The 23,270-nt window shown below is 38.8% G+C and overlaps 1 long non-coding RNA gene across 1 annotated transcript in view; it reads right to left on the reverse strand.

The window, feature by feature from the left end:
• LOC136004901 (uncharacterized) overlaps positions 1–23,270 on the reverse strand; it is a 68,787-nt gene that overhangs the window by 40,747 nt on the left and 4,770 nt on the right. Inside the window, exons 2-3 of the long non-coding RNA XR_010608616.1 lie at positions 21,606–21,656; positions 5,966–6,103 (exon numbers count right to left, since the gene is read on the reverse strand). This is a non-coding gene — a long non-coding RNA (uncharacterized LOC136004901). The remainder of the gene's footprint in view (positions 1–5,965; positions 6,104–21,605; positions 21,657–23,270) is intronic.

Genomic DNA, 23,270 nt, shown 5'->3' on the forward strand with positions numbered 1-23,270 from the left:
GCAGCTTTCTCTGATATTTTTCACATTGACATGAAAAGAAAAACAGCTCTTTCGCTCTACTGTTAAGTAGGTTCATTGCAGGAACTAAACTAGGCAGGTTTGTTGAGTGCAGACCATGTGAGAAAGCAGCTTTTCTTCCCCTGAATAAAAAAAAAAGGCAAATGCAGGAGAAAGGAGAAATTTCATGAATTTGGAAAGCAGTTCCTGCCAAAACTCTTCTGATTTCAAACAAGAAAAACAGCAACTGTTTCTCCCTTTTTGTAAGAAATAACCCACTTAATATTCTGGATTAGCATAAATTGCTGACCACTGCATTTACACTGTCTTTCGTGAAGCTCTGTTTCTGGTATTACAGATTGAAAGAATACCTGTAGAAGATGTAGGACAAGTCATGCTGGAGGAGTAAAATTCCTGTTCTAGGTCACACATGAAGTCTTTAGTAGAACTAGAAATGGAAAGTTAGCCCCATGCCTTTACCACAAAACACTTTCTTCCTTAAACATATCGGCTAAGTGCACCACATTACAAAGTGCTGCTTTGGTCTCCAAGATAAAAGTATTTCAGGAATTGTGAAAGTTTCATGTCTACAGAAGTGAAAACTTCATCAGATTTCACACATTCTTATTAATTCTGCCTTCCAAAAAGGCACAAATTGACAGGCATCACTGCCTGAGCAAGCCTGGGGCTCTTTGAGTTTGCTAGGGTGCTCTGGTGGAGTGATGTGACTGCTTGTGAGCCTGGAGCAATGCCACCTCCTGGAGCACTGGAGTGCAGCTGGTTTTGGGACCAGTGCAGCCTAGTACGGCCTTTCAGCAACAACTGTTCCAAACCATATAGAACTGGAAAAACATACATTCATTCTATACACTTTCACCCTTCTCCTTTATTTCCACTTCATCGTCTAACAATATTTTTATTTTTTTTTCCTACTTTGTCTTGTTTAAAGGACTGAATTTCAGTTTTGTATTACACAAATATTGACACCTCATAGCTCCTTGTCCTGAGCAGAAAGTGGAGATAAGCCACTGATGAGATCTTAACTTCCATCTAATGACTTTCATTTCAACCTAGAAGCCTTTATTAGTGGAATTGTGTACTGGAAAACGGTTCTGCGCAGGGCAGCCAGAACTACACATTTTCTGCACTGACCTGCTAGGGTCTGCCAGAAAAAGCAAGCAAAAGAGTTGTTTCCAGGGTGGATGAGATACTGAGGGTTGGTTTTAATTATTTGGTTTAAAATACATATTTCATTCAAATAGGAATGTGACTGTGGTGTCTGCTGCAATACTATTATTTCAGTTTTCATTATTTCTTTGACAGTACTTGGCAGTATACTTAAATTTGCACTGTCCTGCTGATGCATTCATCTGCAACGCTCATGTCTTTTCCTCCTTTCTCCTCTGTCTCAACTCTTTAAATTCAACCCTCTGTTTCCTCTGATACCACGGCTGACTTTTTCTACACTGGTGAGAGTGAACCAGATGGTGTTTTGGGCTTACTCCTAGAACACAGATCTCATTAAGACAGGAGTCAGTGGCTTAACAGATCTTTATCCATGCAACCTCATGATAAAGACAGCAAAGCCAGATCAAATATTTTAACCCAGTTAGATGCTGCTCTTGAAGGCAGCTTTGCAATTTTGTCTTTTTCCTTCAGATTATAATGTAATGTCTGATACGTGTGTGTCTCTTTGTGTGTACACGTGTGCACATGTGCCTACTCCCATGCCTTTTCCCTTGTGAATGCAATTTTAGCTTTTCATTTATTCTACTGAGGCACAAACTGCTTTAGCCAGCTGTCAAATTACTTGCTCAGATGGAAAATGCAGCTGAGTGACTTGTATAACAGTACATATGATATTTTTGTTTTTCTGAATATCATTGTATTAATTACAGGCTTTGGTATCAACACCATCCCTTCCAACTTTTGTCCAGTATACACAAAATAACTGTAAGAAGGTATGAAATAAATTAAAAATATTATTATATTTAGTGTTAACTAAACCGGGTCTAGTTATTTTTACTGCTTTAAAAACTGTTGAACAATTACAAAGTAGGTCTTTTTTCTTTAATGTTTTCTATTTGGGGAGCAGGGTTTAATAAAATTTTAAATTTCATGTTTAAAATCACAGATTTCAGGCACTGTTGAAAATCTGCCAACAGTATTTTTAGTAACTGTGCCTCTGTGGGTTATTTCTCTAGTCTGTAAGATCTGGTGACACTCAAAGGTCTACCTCCACTGATGTAGCTTTTGGCTACAGCAAACTCCTGTATATTTGATGATGAGTTGCAAAAATGTAGAGACAATGGATGAGAACGCTCCCCATATTAGTAATAGAATCATAAAACACATGATAAATAATTAACATCTCTTCCCCCACCCCCCCCCCCCCCCAGAAAAAAAGGAAACAAACAAACAAAAAAGCATAAAAAGGGGTTTACCCTTTTTTTTTTTATCCTTTGTAACATGGCATAATTTGTGTTTAATAAGACATGGCTGTGTGGACAGCAGCTTTTGCAAGATGAGGGAGTACGGTACTGCATTCAGTACCAGTATATTATTCAATACCCATGTATACAACAAACATCATCTGGTGAAGGAAGCTGGATCAACAAGAGTTAATTTTTTGCATTTGCCTGGCATGTTAGGAACTCCAGTTGCATAGGAAAGCTTAAAGGGTTGTGAACATACACGCCTATTTCAATCCATCATACTGAAGTGAGTTTGTTATGATGAGATAGCAGAAGTAAGAGGACAGAAAGCAATGCAAGGAAATGAAGAAAATAAGAAATGAAACAGGACACAACAGAGTATATTAATTTACTGCGTCACCTTCTTAGGAGGCTTATTCAGAATCCTGAATAATGTAATTAATATACAATTATGCAACAGTTTTGGTAACCTGACCATTCTCGTATATTCAAAGTGGCAGGACACAGTTCCAGATCTATGTGACACCTCCAGCATGAATCTCATGAGCTACCAGATGATACCATTCAAGACAGCCACACTGGCAAGAGCCAAGTCAACATGGGAATTGTGAACTCATTCTGCTTATGACCTGCACTGCACATGGGAGAGGAAATAGGTATGACTGTGGAAGGATGAACAGAGAGAAAGGGTGTGAAAGAAGCAAGCAAGGCAGAAGGCTAATCAAAAAAAAAAGGAGTCTTCCTAGTTTTGGCCCAGTGTGTTGCTTTATCCATATGCATCTGTGTAAGGTCCCTCCATACAGAATGGACCTCATCACAGAACAGATTCCATCACAGGACTGCGATGGAAATACAAAATAGGTTCCTATCCTATCATCCATCAAGAATGATGTTTTGCATTGTTAGCCTTTGTGACTAGAGTAAGAAGATGACCTACAGATCCAATCAAATATGTCATCTTTCATCAAGCCAGGGATACAGGCTTTAGATATTTCCCTGCATTGTCTAAAACAAAGAAATTCTGGAGGTGAGTTCCAGTAACTATGGTATGTTCATGCCCATTACTGAGTTCTTCATATTCTTGTATAATCATGTCATCTTAAATAAAATCTATTAGCTCTCTTTTATGCAGAACAGTTTACAACTCTTTATAATTTCTCCTGGTATTGTCACAGCTTCAGGAAAAAAAAACGTGTTGTGCAAATTGCAAGTTCTGAAAAATTATTAATTAGAGCATTGCTTTTTCCCCTGCCATTCTGAAACCAAACAGAACAACTTGGAAGTGAATCAAGTACTGGATAGAAGCAGACCAATTCATATTTTCATAGCACTCCTGAGTCATTTCCTTCTCAATTTCAGCAAAGGCGTCAGAACAAAGTACCGAGAATGGAATTGTGACAATAAAATGAAAATGAGAACATAGTAAGAGTGGGTATGAATGCACACATGCAAAATCTGGTCATTTAGTGAGAAATGTGCTTTCCCCCATGACTCATTCACCTGTGTCTCCAAATGCCTTTAAAATAGATGGGTTGGTTATCTTTCTGCTTTGTATCATGCCTCCAGTAGGACTGTCAGGCCAACTGCAAACCTGTTGTGATTGTAGGGAGATGAAGCCTAAGCCTGCACCAGCCCTCTTCATCCACTCTGATGCAAAGGAGTTCAGCTCTAAGATTCTTACTTCTGCATTCTAATCAATTTTTCAAAATGTGAAAGCTGATTATCCTGCCTGCCAGAGATTTCCTCCCCATCACTACCAATATAATGTCATAAACACTTGATCTTATAGAATGGATACCAGGATGATGTCCCAAAAAAGAACCAGTACCAAGCATATCAGGTAATAGGCTCACACTGATGCCATACGGAGGGTGGACATGTGCTTATACAAAACAGGAAATGAGAATAGTCAGATTTGCTTTTAATTTTCTGCTGTCTAACATGCTCATTGATGTTTAAATACTTGGCATCCAGCTCTGCGGTCCATACCACAAAAGGGACGTGGAGCTGTTGGAGTCCAGAGGAGGCCACGGAGATGCTGCGAGGGCTGGAGCAGCTCTGCTCTGGAGACAGGCTGACAGAGCTGGGCTGGGTCAGCCTGGGGGAGAGAAGGCTCCTTAAGGGGAAACCTTAGAGCAGCTCCCAGTGCCTAAAGGGGCTACAAGAAAGCTGGTGAAGGGCTTTGTACAAGGGCCTGTAGGGACAGGACAAGGGGAATGGCTTTAACCTGACAGAGGGAAGACTGAGACAAGATCTTGGGCAGAAGTTCTTCCCTGTGAGGGCAGGAAAACACTGTCATGGGTTGCCCAGAGAAGCTGTGGCTGCCCCATCCCTGGCAGTGCTCAGAGCCAGGTTGGATGGAGCTTGGAGCAGCCTTGTCCAGTGGCAGGCATCCCTGCCCCTGGCAGGGGGGGTTGGAACTGCATGATCTTTAAGGTCTCTTCCAACCCAGAGCAGCCTGTGATTTTATGATTTTTTTTCACATTCAAAGCAGTGTAGTACATTTTTAAGTTCCCTCTGTGATTTTTAACTTCTGTTTTTTCATAGTTGTTTCCTTTTCTTACCATCCTGCTTTTCTTTGTATTCCTTAAGGTACTACCCATAACCCCCTTCAAAGTGAAACAAATCATTCTTAATTCTTATGCTTGATATCTGTTTCTCCGCTTTCCAATACCCTAAAATAAATCCCAAAGCAAGAGAAAAAGTCAGCTACTGCTTTACTTATTTCTTTGCTTGTAACCTCTAAGAGTTACAGATTCATAACATCATTGCAGCTTTCTTTGTCTGCATTAAGTGGACTTAAGCTTTTAAGGAGCAATTCTCTAATCTCTACATGATCTAGTTCATTCACTGACATTACTTGTAAACTGATCTCTGGCTTGAACTGATCTCCTCCTGTGTTTCTCTGTAAAGAGAGCTGCAAAGTGTTTAAAAATGCTGCCACTGTTACAGTATCTCCTGCTTATAAACTGTCTGGTATCAATTTGAAGTGGCCCTGTGGTTTCCTTAATCCTTTGATTAAATCTTTCGAGGATACCATTTTGAAAGGTATCACAGGTTGTGACACTAATATGGATGTACATGTGCTCTACACTGTTTTTTCTCTAATCAGACCAACATAAAAAGCAGGAAGCTTTGTGTACAAGTGGATGCATGCAAAATACCTTGCTCCACAGAAGGAATTGATTGCTCTTCTCCTGCACATTGATTTTACTGCTGTGTAAGCTTCAGACCTCCATTTTGAAATATTTTGTGAATATGAGAGCTGCAACAGGCAACGCTCCAAAACCTTTATTCTTAAACATTATTGCTCTAGCTGTAAGTATATATCAAAGAATTTTTTAAAAACAAATATGAGATTCAGAGCTAAAATTAAAGAATGCTATGACAATTCATTATGTACTAGTCATACAGGGCTGTCTCACTCTGTATGGGATGAGAAAGGCTGCAAGTAATCTGCTGTGCTGACACATTATCAGGTACATGTATTGTACCAGGAGGCAGGGCACACAAAACAATAGCATCATTAATACCTTCGATAAATCCAGTCCTGCTTGTTCTTCATGACCTTTTGATTATACAGGGGATAGAGAGAAAAGATTCAGACTGACGTTTGTGCTTTCAGGAGGAATCTGTATTGCTGTGCTTGACCTGCAGATGTCTTGGTTGTCCTGCAAAGAAAATCACAGTGCTTGTAACCAGAGCTGTGAAAGAATGAAGGAAATATCAGAACTTACAATTTATTTCCAGATAAGAATTGACACATCTTAAGAGGTAAAAATTATAATAATTAAAAAATAATCATTTTAATGTTGTTATTAGCTAAATAACAACAATTTTATCTGAGTTTAAATGACACAATCTGAAAAAGTTAATATATAGATGGCATGTACTGGAGGACACATACCGAGAGAACAAAAAGGTCAAGTTGCTTTAGACATTGCATTTTCACTGAGTTACATGCTTGTGAAAAAGGCTCATTTTCTTCATTCACTACCTTTAAAATGGAATGAACTGGACCAAATGTTTCAATTCTCTGTTTAGGAGCTTCTTTGGGACTAAAATGAGTATGTATGACTTTTCAATAGAAAACTGTCTGCTGTAAGTACCTAAGTGTTCTCACTGAGCACCGTTATGATTCAGCTTCAAAATTTGCTCGTGTTTCATTCCAGTTGGTATTTAATATGCTTTTCTGATTTCATAAGTCTTTTGCTCACGTTCTTTAAAAAGGGCATGCTTTTATTTCTCCTTCAGTAGCCATTTTATTCCTACTGGGTGCTTGGTATCTTACAAGTCTGGGGGATTGCTCTGCCACTGAGAAGGAAAACTGTAATATTCATGTTAAAATATTTTTTTTCTAAAGTGGAATGACACTGTTGGAGACACCCTGCTAAATTCCTTACTGGTCACCAGCTTAAATTCCTTACTGGTCATCATAGAATAGTTAGGGTTGCAAAGGACCTCAAGATCATCTGGTTCCAACCCCCCTGCCATGAGCAGGGACACCTCACTCTAAACCATGTCACCCAAGGCTCTGTCCAACCTGGCCTTGAACACTGCCAGGGGTGGAGCATTCACAACTTCCTTGGGCAACCCATTCCAGTGCCTCACCACCCTCACAGTAAAGAATTTCTTCCTTACATCTAACCTGAACTTCCCCTGTTTAAGTTTTAACCCGATACAGCCTGTCCTGTCACTACAGTCCCTAATGAAGAGTCCCCCTCCCCAGCACCCTTATAGGCCCTCTTCAGATACTGGAAGGCTGCTATGAGGTCTCCACGCAGCCTTCTCTTCTCCAGCCTGATCAGCCCCAACTTCCTCAGCCTATCTTTATACAGGAGGTGCTCCAGTCCCCTGATCATCCTCGTGGCCCTCCTCTGCACTTGCTCCAACAGTTCCATGTCCTTCTTATGTTTAGGACACCAGAACTGCACACAGTGCTGCAAGTGGGGTCTCACAAGAGCAGAGTAGAGGGGCAGCATCACCTCCTTCAATCTGCTGGAGTGTGGAGTGGTTTTATTAATAAGTTATCTTCTCATATTGTAAACAACTAATTTAATGTGTAATTTCTGCATTTCTGCTGTTCTAGTTATATTTTGGTATGTTATTTCTAACCTATGCGATTTGCTTTCTGCATATTATAAACATGAGATCAAATAGTTTTTTTCTGTGACATACAGCATGTTCTCCTGTAAACTATGTGTTAAATAAGGGAAATATATGATTGCATTGCAGTTTATTACAGTGGGCAATATTTAATAAAGTCTTATTACCCACTGTGTTCAGACTTCATTGAGACAACTCTTACTAGCACCTACAAATAAGACTCCGACATTCCTCAAGTTTGCATCAGGTTTCTATACTGTATCCTGTCTCCTCCAGGTTCTGTGCCGGTTATAATATCCTACATGAAATACAGCAACAGTGAGAGTAGTGTAAGGAAACCAAATTTCAAGGATTCAGATCCTCTTCATGAAGTCACCAGACTTCTTCAAATCAAATGTCTATCTCTGTAAAGAAGTCCAAAAGGCATGTGTTTAGGATGGATGTTTAAATGTTTGGGAAAAGGAGAAGAAAAACAAAATTCTTTATATCTGCCCACAAATAAAAACCTACATCCAACATTATACTCAGGCTGAGTGAACCCTGAACCTGCATAGAAATGTCCTGGAAGTGAATTATGAAGAAAATTATTCAACTTATATGGCAAAGTGTATGAAAGGATAAGGTGATGTGGTTGCTTTTGATAGCAGTTTTAATACATTTTTAAATGAAGCATTTTGCATCTTTTAATGAACTGTTCAAAGACAACCTGTGGAATGAAGTACTAATCTGCTCATCAGAAAGGGAGACTGATAGAAACTAACCGTGATTATGGGGAAAGAGGCTAGAACAGATGAGCTCCGTTTCTTTCATAGCCTGCAGAAACTCTGATAAACTGCTGAGACAGAGGTTAGAGGTACAATTCTGCTGAATAAAAATAAAAAATGCAGCAACAGAAATACTGGAAGTGCAGTAAGTTTAATAAACAACAGGGTTATGACGGAGGTGCTTGTAGATTCTTGTTTCAAAGAGTTAGAACTACAGCTTTGTCCTCTGGAGTCCTAACACAGAGTAAACATGTAATGAAAACTGAAGTGGGGTTTGTAGAAAGAATTTCACAAGACTGAAAGTCTGCCTTTGAAAACTTATGTAATATCTCCCTCATTTCCACACACAGCAGTGCAATGAGTTGGTTCTAGCAAATTTCTCCACGTTTTACACTTGAAGAAAAAGCTGTTCATCTCGATGTGCCATCACTGCAATCCCCCTCTTCTTCTTTTTTTTTTTTCAACTGCTTTTCTCCTTTAATCCACACCAATGCAATCAGAGTGTCAGGGTACAAATTAATCCCAACTCCAGGCAGGCTACAGATGTCAAGCTTGATGGCATCTTTGCCATATGGGGTCTCAGCTCACGCTTCAGCCTTGCAATAGGCTGAGTTTTGATACAGCTAATAGATGCTGTACAGGCATTTTATAAGCAATTATTGTTTCAGTCTCCAGTCTCATCTTTATTCTCTCTCTTCTCTCTCTATCTTCCTCCTAAATAGCAACAACTCAGACTGCAAATAAGACCAAATAAGGGATGAATGTGGAACACTAGCAGGAAACGGCGCAATGCATTTAATTTATCTCCATGAGGAATTAATGCATATGCTTACTGATGATTATTTAAACATCAATACTATTAGCTTTTGCACTGTGGATTTTTTCTTGGTGATTGATGTCTCCACTCTGAAGCAAGAAGCATCTGGTTTTGGGGGGAATGCCATCGTGTTTCCTCTCCCTACCCAAAAAAGGAGCACTTTGCAACACTGGACATAGGAATGGCAGTAACTAGAAGGAATGGCAAGTTGTTATAGTATATGAAGTCCACAGTACACAAACAGCTATAGCTCTACTGTATCCTCCAATTTGATAATTTCTTATTTCAGGAAAATTGTTCAGACAGATTACTGTGCAGACCTTAAAGAGTTCTACAGATGCCCTACCAGTCTTGCTCAAATCTGTCTCTCTTTCTTCTGTAGAAGCACGGTTTGTGCTTTGGGAAACACTGGGAAGTTTTTTGGTACCTAAAGGAAAAGTCGATACCCTTCCTCTTCAGGGGTCTTCTTTAACCTCTTACAAGCTCTTTTTATCAGAAGTAAACATGCATGCACAAACAGCATTGAAAGAAAAGCTGTGAGTACTGCAGAAACTTTAGAAGCTCTTACTTCTTTCTTAATTCTGTACTTCTGAAAAACACATATTTCTCATTAGTTACACGTGTTGATAAGAACCCATCATAGCCAACACCTTAGTAAAAGTGAGGATGCTATTGCAACCTAACTATGCGCCCCTGCCATTCCCTAACAGAGAATGACTAGCCCTTGTACACTGTACAACAAATGAATATGGCAACTCATGTTGCAGAAAATGCTACCACCACACACACAGTTCCTGACACTTACTGATGAGCATTATAGAATGCAAATTAGTGGGAAGAGGCTACACTGTTAGAAACAGCCCAATAAACATTAATTCGCATACACATACTTCTTTCTAACTATCATTAGCATTGTAGCAGTAAATAGAAAGAACTGACTAGCACCAAAATCCAAATGATAATGGTTTACTATGAAATAATTTTGACCTTTGACAGACTGGTGCACAGCGTCATCTTTCTGTGCTCTTTTCAGTAAATGAAACAATCCTAGAAATCAAAATAGAAGAAAAACTCTCTGGCCAGAAAAAACTACCCTGTGCTATAATAAACCCCAATGATCCTTTGGAATGCTTTTGGTATGTTTCAAGTTACTCCCTTCACTAACTGTGCAAAGATGAGCAAAATACTGAACTCTTATCTGGATCCTAGAAAAATATTGTGGATTTCTGGAAATAGGAGACAGATTTAGGGAATAAAGTGATATTTCCTTAATTAAAGAGATGAAAAAAAAAAAAAGAGGGTAGATTATAAAGCAGAAGTCACAAAAGATGGAAATATGAGCTTGAAAACAGGTTCAGAAAACTAAACTCACAATGGTTTCTTTAGTTTGAAATGTTGGTTAAACTGCAAGGGGAATAATAGAACTGTGATTCTATGCAGTAATATGTAATTTTTAGGTCACTCAAGCTGTGAATAAAGCAAGAACCCCTGGAGATATCCTTCTTTTGTAGGCCTGGCCTCCCACTAAAATATTTTTGTTCAGCTGTGGTGGCATGGGCTTTCTACAGGCCTCTGTAGTTCCACTTAGTCTCTCAGAAAATAATTAATTTTAATTATGGATATGGGAATAGACACAGTGCTTATAGCATCTCAGGGAAAAAGAAAGAAAGTAGTGGAAGCCTGAGCCCTGTAAGTGGCAAAGAAAGAATATCCTGGTTCTGAAAAATCAGTCTTATCTCTGAGATTGACTTTAATTTTGATGAACTATCATACACACTGCGTCTGTAACTAGTGTAATGTCAAGCTATATTCACTTTAAATCTTTTTCTCAGTGGTGGTTGGTGATCTAATTTGTACCTAGATTTAGAATTTTTTATTGACTTCCAATTTTGCAAATAAAGCAAGATCTTCCTGCTATTATTATTAAAATGAAAGGCGTAACTGTAAGGTTAATTTATCAGCTTCATGCACAGAAAAAGACTCCATTTTGAGCCAATTAAATGCACTATTGCCACTTCATTGGCCAGCTAACTAATTTAAGAGTTAGGGCTCCATCTACACACAGAAATGTAATTCATTCTCTGAATGTATAATTTGGTTGCTGTACCTGGCTGCATACACAATTGCAGGTTGTTAGGAGAAGCCTTCAACCCTGGAATGGCTGACACAACCAAATGAATGCTTTTAAGTTTATACCTTTAGGTACAGTTTATTCATATACACACGCACATGAGTATACACAACGAAATGCAAACCATCAGAAGTATTTCCACAGAAAATCTCATCTACCTGATTTTCTATGTCCATCACAGCAAATAACTTTTATCCTGGAGTATCCTCAATATGTGAACATTATTCCATCCAGGATCCCAAATATGAACAAACCAGCTTGCGTAAATCCCTTGCGCTTTAAAGAATGTCAGTGAGGATGCTTTCTTGTAACAGGGTGAGGGAAAGAGGAAAAGAAAAATAAAAATATGAACATGGTCTCCCTAGAGCATTGCTCTCCCCTCCTGGAAGAGGTGCTGCAAGTCAGAATCCCCAGGGTACGGTCCAGGCAGCAGTGCCCTGCTGAGGTCACAGAGAGCCCTTTCCCCTGTCCCAAACGGCTGGGACAGCTCACCATCCTGGCCACATCTCCCGAGGTAGGAGCACCCCTCGGACATAACTGTTACAACTGTTTCCTCAGGCTCCTCTTGGGGTGACACAGCTCTGCACTGCAGCCTAGTCACACACGAGACACTGCATTACAGCTTTACACGTTTATGTGCAGGAAGTGGAGAAAAACAAACCAGCACCAGCTCCGTAACCTTGAGAATAAATTCATGACTGCCAACTGACACTGTATTCTCCATTTCATACCTATCCCGTAAGCACTCCTACCTATTTCTCATTCCTTTTATCAAAACTTCCCTTCTGTGTTACTATTCTTCATGCTTTGTGTCCTTTAGTTCCCCTCCTTTCTTCCCTTTTGAATGATCTGTGCTTTGTTCATAACAGCATGTGGTTAAGCCTGATCCCTGGAAGCAATGTACCAGTATGAGTCTCACTGACAGCTTCCAAAAGGAAGAAAGATGCCTGATTGCTCAGTGGAGAGATATTTGCAATGCTCTTGAGGGCATGCTTTCTCATTTTGGCCACAAGCTCTGGCTTGGTTGCCATCAGGGGCTCTGCCCCTCCAAGAGAAGATCTATTTGACTGCTGAAGCGAGCAATTAATTTGCTCTTCAGCATCAGCCTATGCAGGGTAGTTTAAATGACAAAGTTGAATTTAGCTCTCAATCATATAGACTGAGAGGGTATCAGAGACTTTTATGATGTGCAGTTGCTTTTCATGAGTAAGCACACCAGCAATATATAACAGACAAATAATTACTTGAATTTTGTTACACAAGGAACTTTTATAAATTATTAAAGTTATGTTCCAGCTACAAAAGCCTCTTAAACAAATATGAAATAAAAACAATTACATTTTTATATAACTAGAAGTGCTGTGTAGTAAATTATGTAATATAATTACTGAACTACTGCTTAATCTGTTAAATGAACCAAGATCCTAAATGAATAAATCTGTCGGGAATTTCTATATTCCAAGGCAAATAACCTTATGATTACATCACTAAAGTTGAAAACACATTGCGCTTTACATTTGTGTTAACAGAATGTTTGTTAAGTTGCACTACAGATTTCCAAAGCATCAAGAATTATACTGCTATGCCAGCATCAGTTTTAAATGTGTCCTCATGTTCTTTTCTGCCTTAACAACCACAGGAATCACACAGCATGCACATCTCCAGCAATAGCAGTTGTTTTTTCTGACCTGCTATATTCTCCTGAGCTGGTGAACATGTGCTATTGTAACATCCAAGCTCTAAAATACATCACCAGCACAAACAGCTATGTCAAAATTCTGTTGATTTGAGGCAGTATGCCTAACCATTTCCTGAAACAAGCTACAAGCACTCAGAGAGGTACCCACAGGATATAGCTTTCCCATCAGCTTCCACTGGAAAACCTGGCACACTTTGTAAGTCAGGCAACATAGTTCTCAGCTTTAACCGTGGAAGAAATACCAGGGTTCATACAAGCACTATGCTCATACCAGTAAGAACACAGGCTATTTCGGAGGACACTAGAATCTCCTGAATTTTCCTAGTATGTCTGATTAGTCTCCAAAATTAGTGATGCATTTTAGCATGAAATGTGATGTAGAGTCAGTTATGAAGGAAGATCTTGTCTAAGGTTGCATTTTCTTTTTCTTAGCCTGTAGTCACAGATCAGACCACTACAAAACACTGGTTATGATTCTGTTTATGAAGTTCACAGAGATGTGATATATTTCAAGTACAGTAGGTAGACAGCTGTGTCATTAAGCTATTTTATAGATTTTCAAACATGCCCCATTGTTCTGCATAGAGCCACAGACTGGTTTGCGTTGGAATGGACCTTAAAACTCCTCCAGTTCCAACCCCTGCCACAGGCAGGCACACCTTCCACTAGAGCAGGTTGCTCCAAGCCCTGTCGAACCTGGCCTTGAACTCTGCCAGTGACAGACTTATCCCTGGCAGTGGATGACTCTATGATTCCATTTCTAGAGTTATGGAGAGACTCATCAGGTAGATTATGAAGGAAGAACACCATTCTGTGTTTTGTCCATATAAGTAGGTATCACCGAGTATTATATTTCCAGTAGAACTATTATTTTCAACTAAGATTTTTCATTAAGAAAATATCACTATTAGTGGTTCCACAGTTAAGCAGCTTTCATTTCAGCTATATGCCCTTTGCTGAAAGGAAGGCCACATTTTGTAACTGGCACCCTTACACTTGGATTACGAACAGGAATACACTGTTTGAGGCATCAGAGAGAAACACAGGATCCTTAGTAAAGAATCATTAATAAAGAAATTCAGAATTATTAGTAAAGAAATTCAGATAACTTGCTTTCAGAAACATGGTATGTGGTTTTCAGTATGTCCTAGCTGAGGACAAAAATGTGCAAAGGGCTGTTTTAGTGCCTGATTTGTTATTGCCTATGATAAAAAAAAAAAAGAAAAGAAGAAAAAAAAAAGGAAAGTATATGTGTAGTAGTGTATAAAGTTCAGGCTCCAACACCGCAGCTCTACAGCAGCACAGAATACAGTACAGTACATTTCTAGCCTCTGAGATGTGAAAATGAAAAAAAAAAAAAAAAATGGAACATGGTTTATACATTACCTCTTGGTATACTGTCAACCAAAAATGTTAATGGAATCACTAATAAATCTGTATTACAGTCATAGTAATTTACCTAAAGGGCTTTTTACCTTTTGAAGGAAGCTGATAATGGTTATTTTCATATTCTGGTAGTTACTATGTGTAGGTTATAGAAGATAAATATACGCTTTTCTAAACAAAATGTTCAAGATCCCCAGTAGATATCTACTGTCAAGAACAACTGCAGTGAGTTGAAAATCAGTAAAAACTGTTAGCAGAGATATTCATTCAGACAGGCACTGCATGGCCGGAGTTACTTCTTGGCTAACAGAACTGTCTGTGCATGAAACTGGCAGAGCCCCAGTAGCAGAAATGTTTTCAGTTTTTAAGTCACATAGTTCATATTCCTAAATAGTTTGAATTTTGGACTTGCACACAGAATATATTGCCTTAATCAAGAAACAATCATTTTCTTAAAAGCTAGAGTGAATCTAACCAGCCAAGGAAACTTTCAGCCATGTTCATTTTTTGGAGTCTTCTTTTCTAGCAAATTCAGCCTCCCCAGTACATATATATATATATATATGTATGTGTGTGTGTGTGTGTGTGTGTGTGTGTGTGTTTATAGACCAGTAGACAATAGATAGTAATTTCTACCCATGCAAACAGAATTGGAAATGGTGGTCTTTGTACAGCGGTCTTTATCGCTAAAGTTGATTTCATACTATAGCCATCAGGGTTAAAATTCAGGGTCTTTGGAACAAGTGTCAGTCAAGACAGAAGGGAGGTAAAGGTTTGCTATAGTTCATTTCTTTACCCTAGAAAAGTAACTGTCCATTTCTGTCCCTGTCACCTAGTGCAACACAGCTACTGTTTAAGTTTTAACTCTTTCCAGGCAGTCAAGTCTCTGACTTCCTATACTTACATATTAGATATTGTATTAGTGTTGCAGCCTGTCAGTATGACAAGGATGACAAAAACTGTTTCACTCAGTCTTCCCTCTTATAAAGGAATTAATTAAATAAATAACTAGCTATAAGGTAGATAAACAAATTTTTAACTAGCAGAGGAAGCTGCCTGAAATTCTTCTATATGTCTCCTATACTGTCTCAGAATGGGACTTCAGTCCAAGGCTGAGCATAACAGAAAGGACAGGAAAAAAAAAAAAAAGTAAAATAGCTTGGAAAATAAGAAGCAGTTACAAAATAACTCCAAAGAGTTCATTTTTCTCTGCTGATAAAGATTATGGCAGAACTGTGGTTTTCCTCTTGAAAAATCAGGTGAGTTTGAGACTTTATCACTTCTAATGACATTTTGCTAGGGATTTCATCACATAATTAAAATTCTTAAAACAATTCTAACTTTTCATTGCTGTATGTTTCTACAGCAATCCACACATTGAGCAGCCTGGACCCTGATTTTTGATCTAAGAGCTTAGCTTTGTGCACAACTTCCCAAATGTTATCCTTGGTTTGATGTAAGAAGACCTGCCACTGGGAACCATGGTACTGCAGACGGATCTCCATTCTCGGGAAGCACAGAGGAACCTTAGGATGAACCAAGGCTTCCCAGCAGGTAATCTGGATGCTGCTGTTCTGCATCAATTCGAGTATGAATATTTATTCAAGAAATAGCTAGTTCTTTCATTTTTCTCCTTCAGTGCAGAGAAACCAATATAATGAACTGAAAAGTTTAATTTTTATTTGTCTGGACCTTTGCCAGCTGCTGCTTATAAGAACTCAATTTTCATGTTTGCTTGTCTTTCTTTGTAGGTCAAAGTATCGTCTAGTAGATTGTGATGTACATCTGCCAAGATCAGCAGACTTAAGCCAGTTTATATTTGATATCTTAGGATTATCCTAACTCACTATGGTTTCCTTTATGAGCTGTAAATTTTTGTGAAATTTGGAGTATTAAAGTATGATGTTTGAACATTGTTTACTTATGAACTTAAGAAACATAAGTTTCATTTCATATTTACTTACGAAACATAAACTTATGTTTACTTACTGGTTACAATCTTCAGACATACATAAATGAAAAAATGTTCATGTTAGCCACAGTGACCCTGCTCTGAGGTAACGTAATGAAACTGGTGCTTTTTCTGGGCTCTATTTCACTTGAAAATTCTACATGAGTAAAGGTTTCACAACCAAGACATTAAGATTTTACTGAGGAATTACTGTTCCTGATCATAATTTTATCTTTTTATGACTTTGTTTTGAATAGGCTGTACTGACATATGTTTCCATAGGATATACATAACATCAGGATTCTCTGCTCAATACTTCAGTTACAAATACAAAAAAACCATGGTGAGAACATGGTTTAAAAATGCATTTAGAACCTGATGGGGTTTATTTTTGTTGACTGTCTTCATCCTATGGCATCCGAGGGACGCTTGAGGAAATCTGTCTAGCTGATTTACAGAGAAAGTAAAAATAACAGTTTAAATTCAATACAGCACAGCAGTATAACCACACAGATTCACACATAATTTTGTACTGGGATTCTGGAATTAAATTCTCCAGTATAGGTTACAAAAACTGAGTGAGGTTGGGCATACATGCTTTAAATATGTTATTAACCTTACAAATTTGATCCAAAGCCTGTAATAGTGAATTCTCTTGTCCCAGTGATGTGTTCTTTCAAGGCAGTTTGTTTCAGCTGAGCATAGCTGATGTTGTGGATAACTTAACGGAAGACTGAGCTGGCCTCAGCCACCCTTCAGTTTCTTCCAGGCTTTATGAAAACCTGGCTCTTTATCCTACACTCAGTAGTCTATTAATGTAATTTAATTAAAACAGTTTTCAAATTACTTTGATGAAGGAACCTGGCAATGTGACATGAACAAACATGAGACATTCTGCTTCTCACTAACAAGATAATGTTTACTGTTTCAAGGAACTTCCAAGCAACAGAAATGCCATTGAAATGAGACATATTTTTATGAACTTTTAACTTCAAAAAAGCAATATAAGTTTGTTTTTTTGGTGGGCTGTGTTTTTTTTCTTTCCCCCAAATGAGTAGAGGTTAGCACTGACAGTACAGTCCAGGAGACAAAGACATGGAAGTGACTGGATGGTAATCTGCAAAATTATGGCTTTTCATTTGCATTCATAGCATTGAAAGCAGCTATATTTTCACAAACTCTTTCTCTGTTTTAAGAGCCTTTATCACAGAAAACTTGTGGGCAGAAATAAGTCCTGATTCCTAAGATGTCAAGTGTAATACCTGTGTGTTTTCAGGGAGATAGACCAGGCTTACTTCAAATCTTTGCAATGTGCAAACAGAACTACTTATTTCACATTAAGGAAAATCCATTATAAAAAAATAGGAAACACAGACACAATTTGTTCAGGAGTTTTTTCTCCCAGAAATCTATAGAAAATATAAGTGGCCACCCATTAGGGACTGTTTAGAAGTCTTCAAATATATTTTCGGAGTATTTGACAAAATGTTACAACATTTCTCAGTCCTTATAGTGTTTCATCTGATTTTGGCTTGTTTGGGTTGGGCTTTTTTTTTTTTATAAACCAATTAGCAATTTTATCAACATGATGATGCTTTGGAAAATTTGCTTTCTTATTCAATGAAGCCTGCATGTTGTATACTACGGGCAACACCAAGCTTGCAGCACTTCTCTCTTATTTCTGACACAAAGGCCATAGTAATAGCCACGCTAATTCACAGTTATGAACAGAACAACCTTCTACACTGTTATTTCCCAGTGCCCTCTCCCCTATGGTTAAATGAAGAGTTTAATGGTAGGTTGTCTGAATTATTCAACCCCACCCCTGCTGTTAATAGAGTTCAGTGGAAATGTAGCTACTTCATTTTATGATCTACAGTATAAAGTTCACAAAGAGACTGACTGTGTTAGTGTTTTGTCACTGTGCCATCCCAAACAAGAGGTCCACTATTAGAAAATGTTTCATAGAACTACTATTTTCTTTCCTAAAACTGTGATTATATCTGTTGTATGAAGGAAAGTTCAAGTAAAGGAAGGCTGGTTAAAATTAGCTTTTACAAATGCAATATTTTACAGGTTTAGGACAAGACCTAGCAGCTAAGCGCAGCACTCCTCTTAACAGAATTAGACACTCAGGGTTAGGGTTAGCTTCCTGGGCTCCATAAATAATGTGGGGAAGAGTTAGGTGTCCTAAAAAAATCTATACTGAAATAGTATAACAGCAGCTTTCTTCAGAAGCATTTTTTTTTCCTCTCCCTCCATTGGCTTCCATAAGATCCAAAAGTTCAGCGTAAGTACACACAATTCTCCTACTGATCAACTTGCATGTTTCACTAGCTTTTCACTCAGGGCCATTGGTCTCTTGCTCTGTCTCCTCTACTGTTATCCTTTGGGGGACTGAGCAAGTATCACTGTACTTTCTACATTCAGAGAAGTCCAGAAACATGGCAGACCCATCACTCAGCACACTTTTCAATACCTCAATACAAAAAGTATGCAAGTGGCAAAAGAGGACTGACTTGGCTGGCTGTGGAGGAGGCATCTAGGTTCCTCCTGAAACAGTTCATGACATGGAAGAGATTTAATAAGACTGTGACAAATATTTCTCACCAATTTTTGGAGAGAAAAAAAAAAAAAAAGAAAGAAACCACAAGGTTACAAGAAGTTAGTTGAGTTATCATGGCTCAGGCAACTACAGCCTGTCATCAGCAGTCTACCTACACTTGCTACCTACAACTCCTTTGTATAATAGGGAACTGTGGCTCTTGCTAGAACGACCCATAATACGTAGCTGCCACGACGGAAGTCGTTAAATCTCAGGTTCATTAGGTTGACTGAAGATGTGGTTTTGTTTGAATGCAAGCAAATACCATTTTGACACAGAGACTGAAGAATTCAGTACAAGTATTTATACAAACATTGCTCTGAATACACAGAATATTTACATGTAATAACACTTCTGAAACATTCCCACATTTGCATTGTTCATTCACTTTTAGGAATTTGTACCAAATGCCAAAGGAATTTCAAGTAATTGAAGCAATGTGGTACTTCAGATGGCAGTTATCTTTGGAGAGATGTCAAATCTTCATTGCCATGTGAATATTCTCATACAATATAGAAGATTTTTCACCAATCAGTGAATGAATTGGATATAATTTCTTGATTTATAAACTATAAGGAATGTAGACTGACAGCCAGTCTTACAAGAAAAGGAAACACTACTCTTTCCAGGAGGATTAGAAAAAAACTGAAGGGGAAAAATTGCAATCTACAAGACAAGGATAGGTATCTCACAAGGGACAGGTACTTTGATTTCATGTTATGTAAAACAAAACAAAAACAAAACCTCATTTTGATTGTGGTTGAAAAATTACCCTACATCTTTGACTAGGAAGGCACTAACAGCACTAACTACTTTTTTTGTTAACATTTACTCCAGCATTTTCCCATGGAAACAGGTAATTCATAATCAGGTTTTATGTTTAGAGTTAAAATGGGTTGTGGAATGGAGTTAAACTTTTTCGTTTACATTTTGTTTATATTTAGAGGACTCCAGATATGTAACATGAATGGCTCATCTGCTACAATATTAGAAATTAAAATGGATTAAAACCAACCTAGCTCTAGCAGTCCAATGTTTAATTACTTCAGAACAATCATATATAAAGGTAAAAATCTAGTCTCACATATTATTACCTGCTGTTGCACAATCAAGAGAAAGGATTCCATTTCTGGAATCCTCATCTGCTGGCCACAGAAATAATGACTTCATATATGAGGCAATCTCAGGTAGGCTCACACATTTTGCTCAGCTTTCCGCATGTAAGCCACGAAAAAACTGGTTTTGGTGGCATGCCGCTGGAGTCACATCCCTGACATATTACAAATTCACGCAGTGGCTTGCTATCATTCTCAGTAGATGATCATTGTTCACTGAGGGACAATGACCTCTCCAAAGAAATATCTAGCCATTAACCTAAAGGCCATCTGCCAGATCTCAGCACTTTCTCCTGCTGTTTTCTTAATCTGGTTGGAGGTGCTACCAGGAAGAATCTTCAGGGAGCCAAATATCAACCAGATATAAAGGAAGTGAACCAGAAAATTAGTAAATAGGTTTCAAGAAAGGGAAAGATGTACTCCAGTTTTAAGGATTAAATGCATTTGTAATATTCTGTTTAGAAAGGATGGAATAAATTTGACTGAAAAAAATTTGGTTAGACCTTTGTTTTTAGAGATCACAAGCAATAGATGGGTTCCTTCATTAGATGACAGAGTGGATTTCTGAACTGTTTGCTCTCATTTCAAGAAACAGTAGTTTGCACACCATCCTCAAACATTTCACAGTGGTGGGATCCTGCTTCCTTTGCCTGGAAAAGTGGAATAGTTTGAGACCTCTGTTTTCTGACATGCTTCCAAATGACTCTTTTGCTTACTAAGGGACAAATAAATTATGTGTTAAAGGGGAATAAGGAAAATAAGTTAACCAAGCCTTAAAATAACTGAATCATAGAATCATGGAATCATAAAATCACAGAATGGTCTGGGTAGGGAGGAACCTTCAAAGATCATCTAGTTCCAACTTACCCCAGACTCTGCCATGAGCAGGGACACCTTTTACTAGATCAGGTTGCTCAAAAGCCCCATCCAACTTAAACACTTCCAGGAACGGGGCATCCAGAACTTCTTTGGGCAACCTGTTCCCATGTCTCACCACCCTCATTGTAAAAAAATTTCCTCATTGTATCTATATAAATCTCACCTTTTTCAATGTAAAACAGTTACCCCGTGTCCTGTCACTACAGGCCTTGGTTAAAACACCTTTTCATGTGTTTCCTATAAGCCCCTTTAAAGTACTGAAAAGCCACAATAACATCCCCCTGTATCCTTCTCTTCTCCAGGCTGAACAACCCCAACTCTCTCAGCCTTTCTTTGTAGAAGTGTTACAGCCTCTCACCATTTTTAGAGGCCCTCCCCTGGACCCACTACAAGAGGTCCATGTCTTTCTTGTACTGGGTACCCCAAAGCTGGGCTCAGGACTCCAAGTGGAACCTCAAGAGAGCAGAGGGGCAGAACCACCTGCCTCGACCTGCTGGTCATGCTTCTTTTTATGCAGACCAGCACACAGTTGGTTTCTGAGCTGCAAGTGCACACTACTGATTCATGTCCAATTTTTCATTCACCGGTATTCCCAAGTCCTTCTCCTCAGGGCTGCTCTTAATCCATTCTCCACCCAGCCTGTATTTGTGTTTGGAATTGCCCTGACCCAGGTGCAGGACCTTGCACTTGTTGAACTTCATGAGTTTTGCATGAGCTCACCTCTCCAGCCTGACCAGGTCCTTCTGGATGGCATCCAGACTTTACCAGATTCTGTGAACATGGTAGAAATGGGGAAGCTCAGTTAGCAGTTAAATACTCAGTAATAAACATGAAGTACTAAGTAAATATTAAATAGAACCATTTCATTTCTTTCACTGTCTCTCTTACTGGTGTCATAACTTCATTCTTTCTCATTAATTTTGAACAGATGATTGATTTTACTGAGTGAAGCAAAGCAAGAGCTGGCATCCATTATTCCATTTCCCACCACAGCTTGTTGCAGCACACATGCTCCTTGGTCATGTTATGTATTTGTGGCTGAAAAATCCCCTCAATGTTCATTTTGAGGCTACATTCTCACCTGGAATATTAAATTTTGTGATATTCTGCATTGCCTGAATGTATTGATTAGCTTGTAAGGAGCTCACCATGAGTTAGCCTATGACAAATCCAGCTATCTGGATTTTCAAAAGGTGTGGATGCACAAGTCAGCCCATAAAATAGTGCTTTATGCCTGGCACAACACTGGAAAGTTTACCCCTACATAAATCATTGCTAAATGTGGCCACTTTTTCAATAGTTTATTTTTCAGTATTTGTTTCCCACATTTTAACATATGCATTGGCTTACTTATATCACAGGATGATTTGCTCGGGCTTCAAGAGTTGCCTGTGTTTTCCTGGATGCAGTTTTAAAAAACCAATCTTAGCACAGAATAAAATAGCCTCTAAAAGTCTGTTAAATAATTGTCATTTGTTTGATAAACTTCGCTGGCAGGTTTTGTCTTATTCTAGGCAAATCATTTATGTGCATAGTCAATTAGGAATGTATATGCAAAGGACAATTTGGCATCAGTACTTCCTTTATCTCCTTTCATCACCTGCCTCTAGGTGTTCTTTTCTCAAGGTTTCGTAACAAAAAACCCCACCTGATCTCTCTTATTTTCAGTGTGCTTGTGGTTAGTTTTCTGAAATCTGAGATTATTTTGTAGCGTTATCTTGAAATTGAGTAACAGAAGTACTTCTTAAATACTTAGAATGTAGCAGCAGCTCTGTCTTCCAACAAGCAGAAAGGACTACAGCTAGATTTCTCAAAACATTTTAAAGTTTACCATTTCTTCTCTTTCTGTAAACAAGTACTCATGCACTAGGAAATACTGACCTTTTATACTGATGTATCTCACTAGAAACTGCACCTGCAGCTTAGTCTTCAAGTCTCCCTTGCTGGAACAGCTCCAGAGGGGGGCCATGAAAATGATCAGGGGGCTGGAGCAGCTCTGCTCTGGAAACAGGCTGAGAGAGCTGGGCTTGTTCACCCTGGAGAAGACTCTGGGAAGACCTTAGAGCAGCTGCCCGTCCCTAAAGGGGCTACAAGAAACCTGGAGAGGGACTTTTCATAAAGGCAAGTAGTGATAGGACAAGGAGTAATGGTAGATTTGGATTAGTTATTAGGAAGTTCTTCCCTGTGAGGGTGGTGAGGCCCTGGCACAGGCTGCCCAGAGGAGCTCTGGCTGCCCCATCCCTGGCAGTGTTCAAGGCCAGGTTGGATGGGGCTTGGAGCAATCCGGTCTAGAGGAGGATGTCCTTACCAATGGCAGGGGGCTGGAACTGGGTGAGCTTTAAGATCCCTTCCAACACAAACTAGTCTGTGATTCGATGATTCTCT

The sequence above is a fragment of the Lathamus discolor genome, chromosome Z (genome assembly GCF_037157495.1).
Source record: "Lathamus discolor isolate bLatDis1 chromosome Z, bLatDis1.hap1, whole genome shotgun sequence".
NCBI classification, from domain to species: Eukaryota; Metazoa; Chordata; class Aves; order Psittaciformes; family Psittacidae; genus Lathamus; species Lathamus discolor.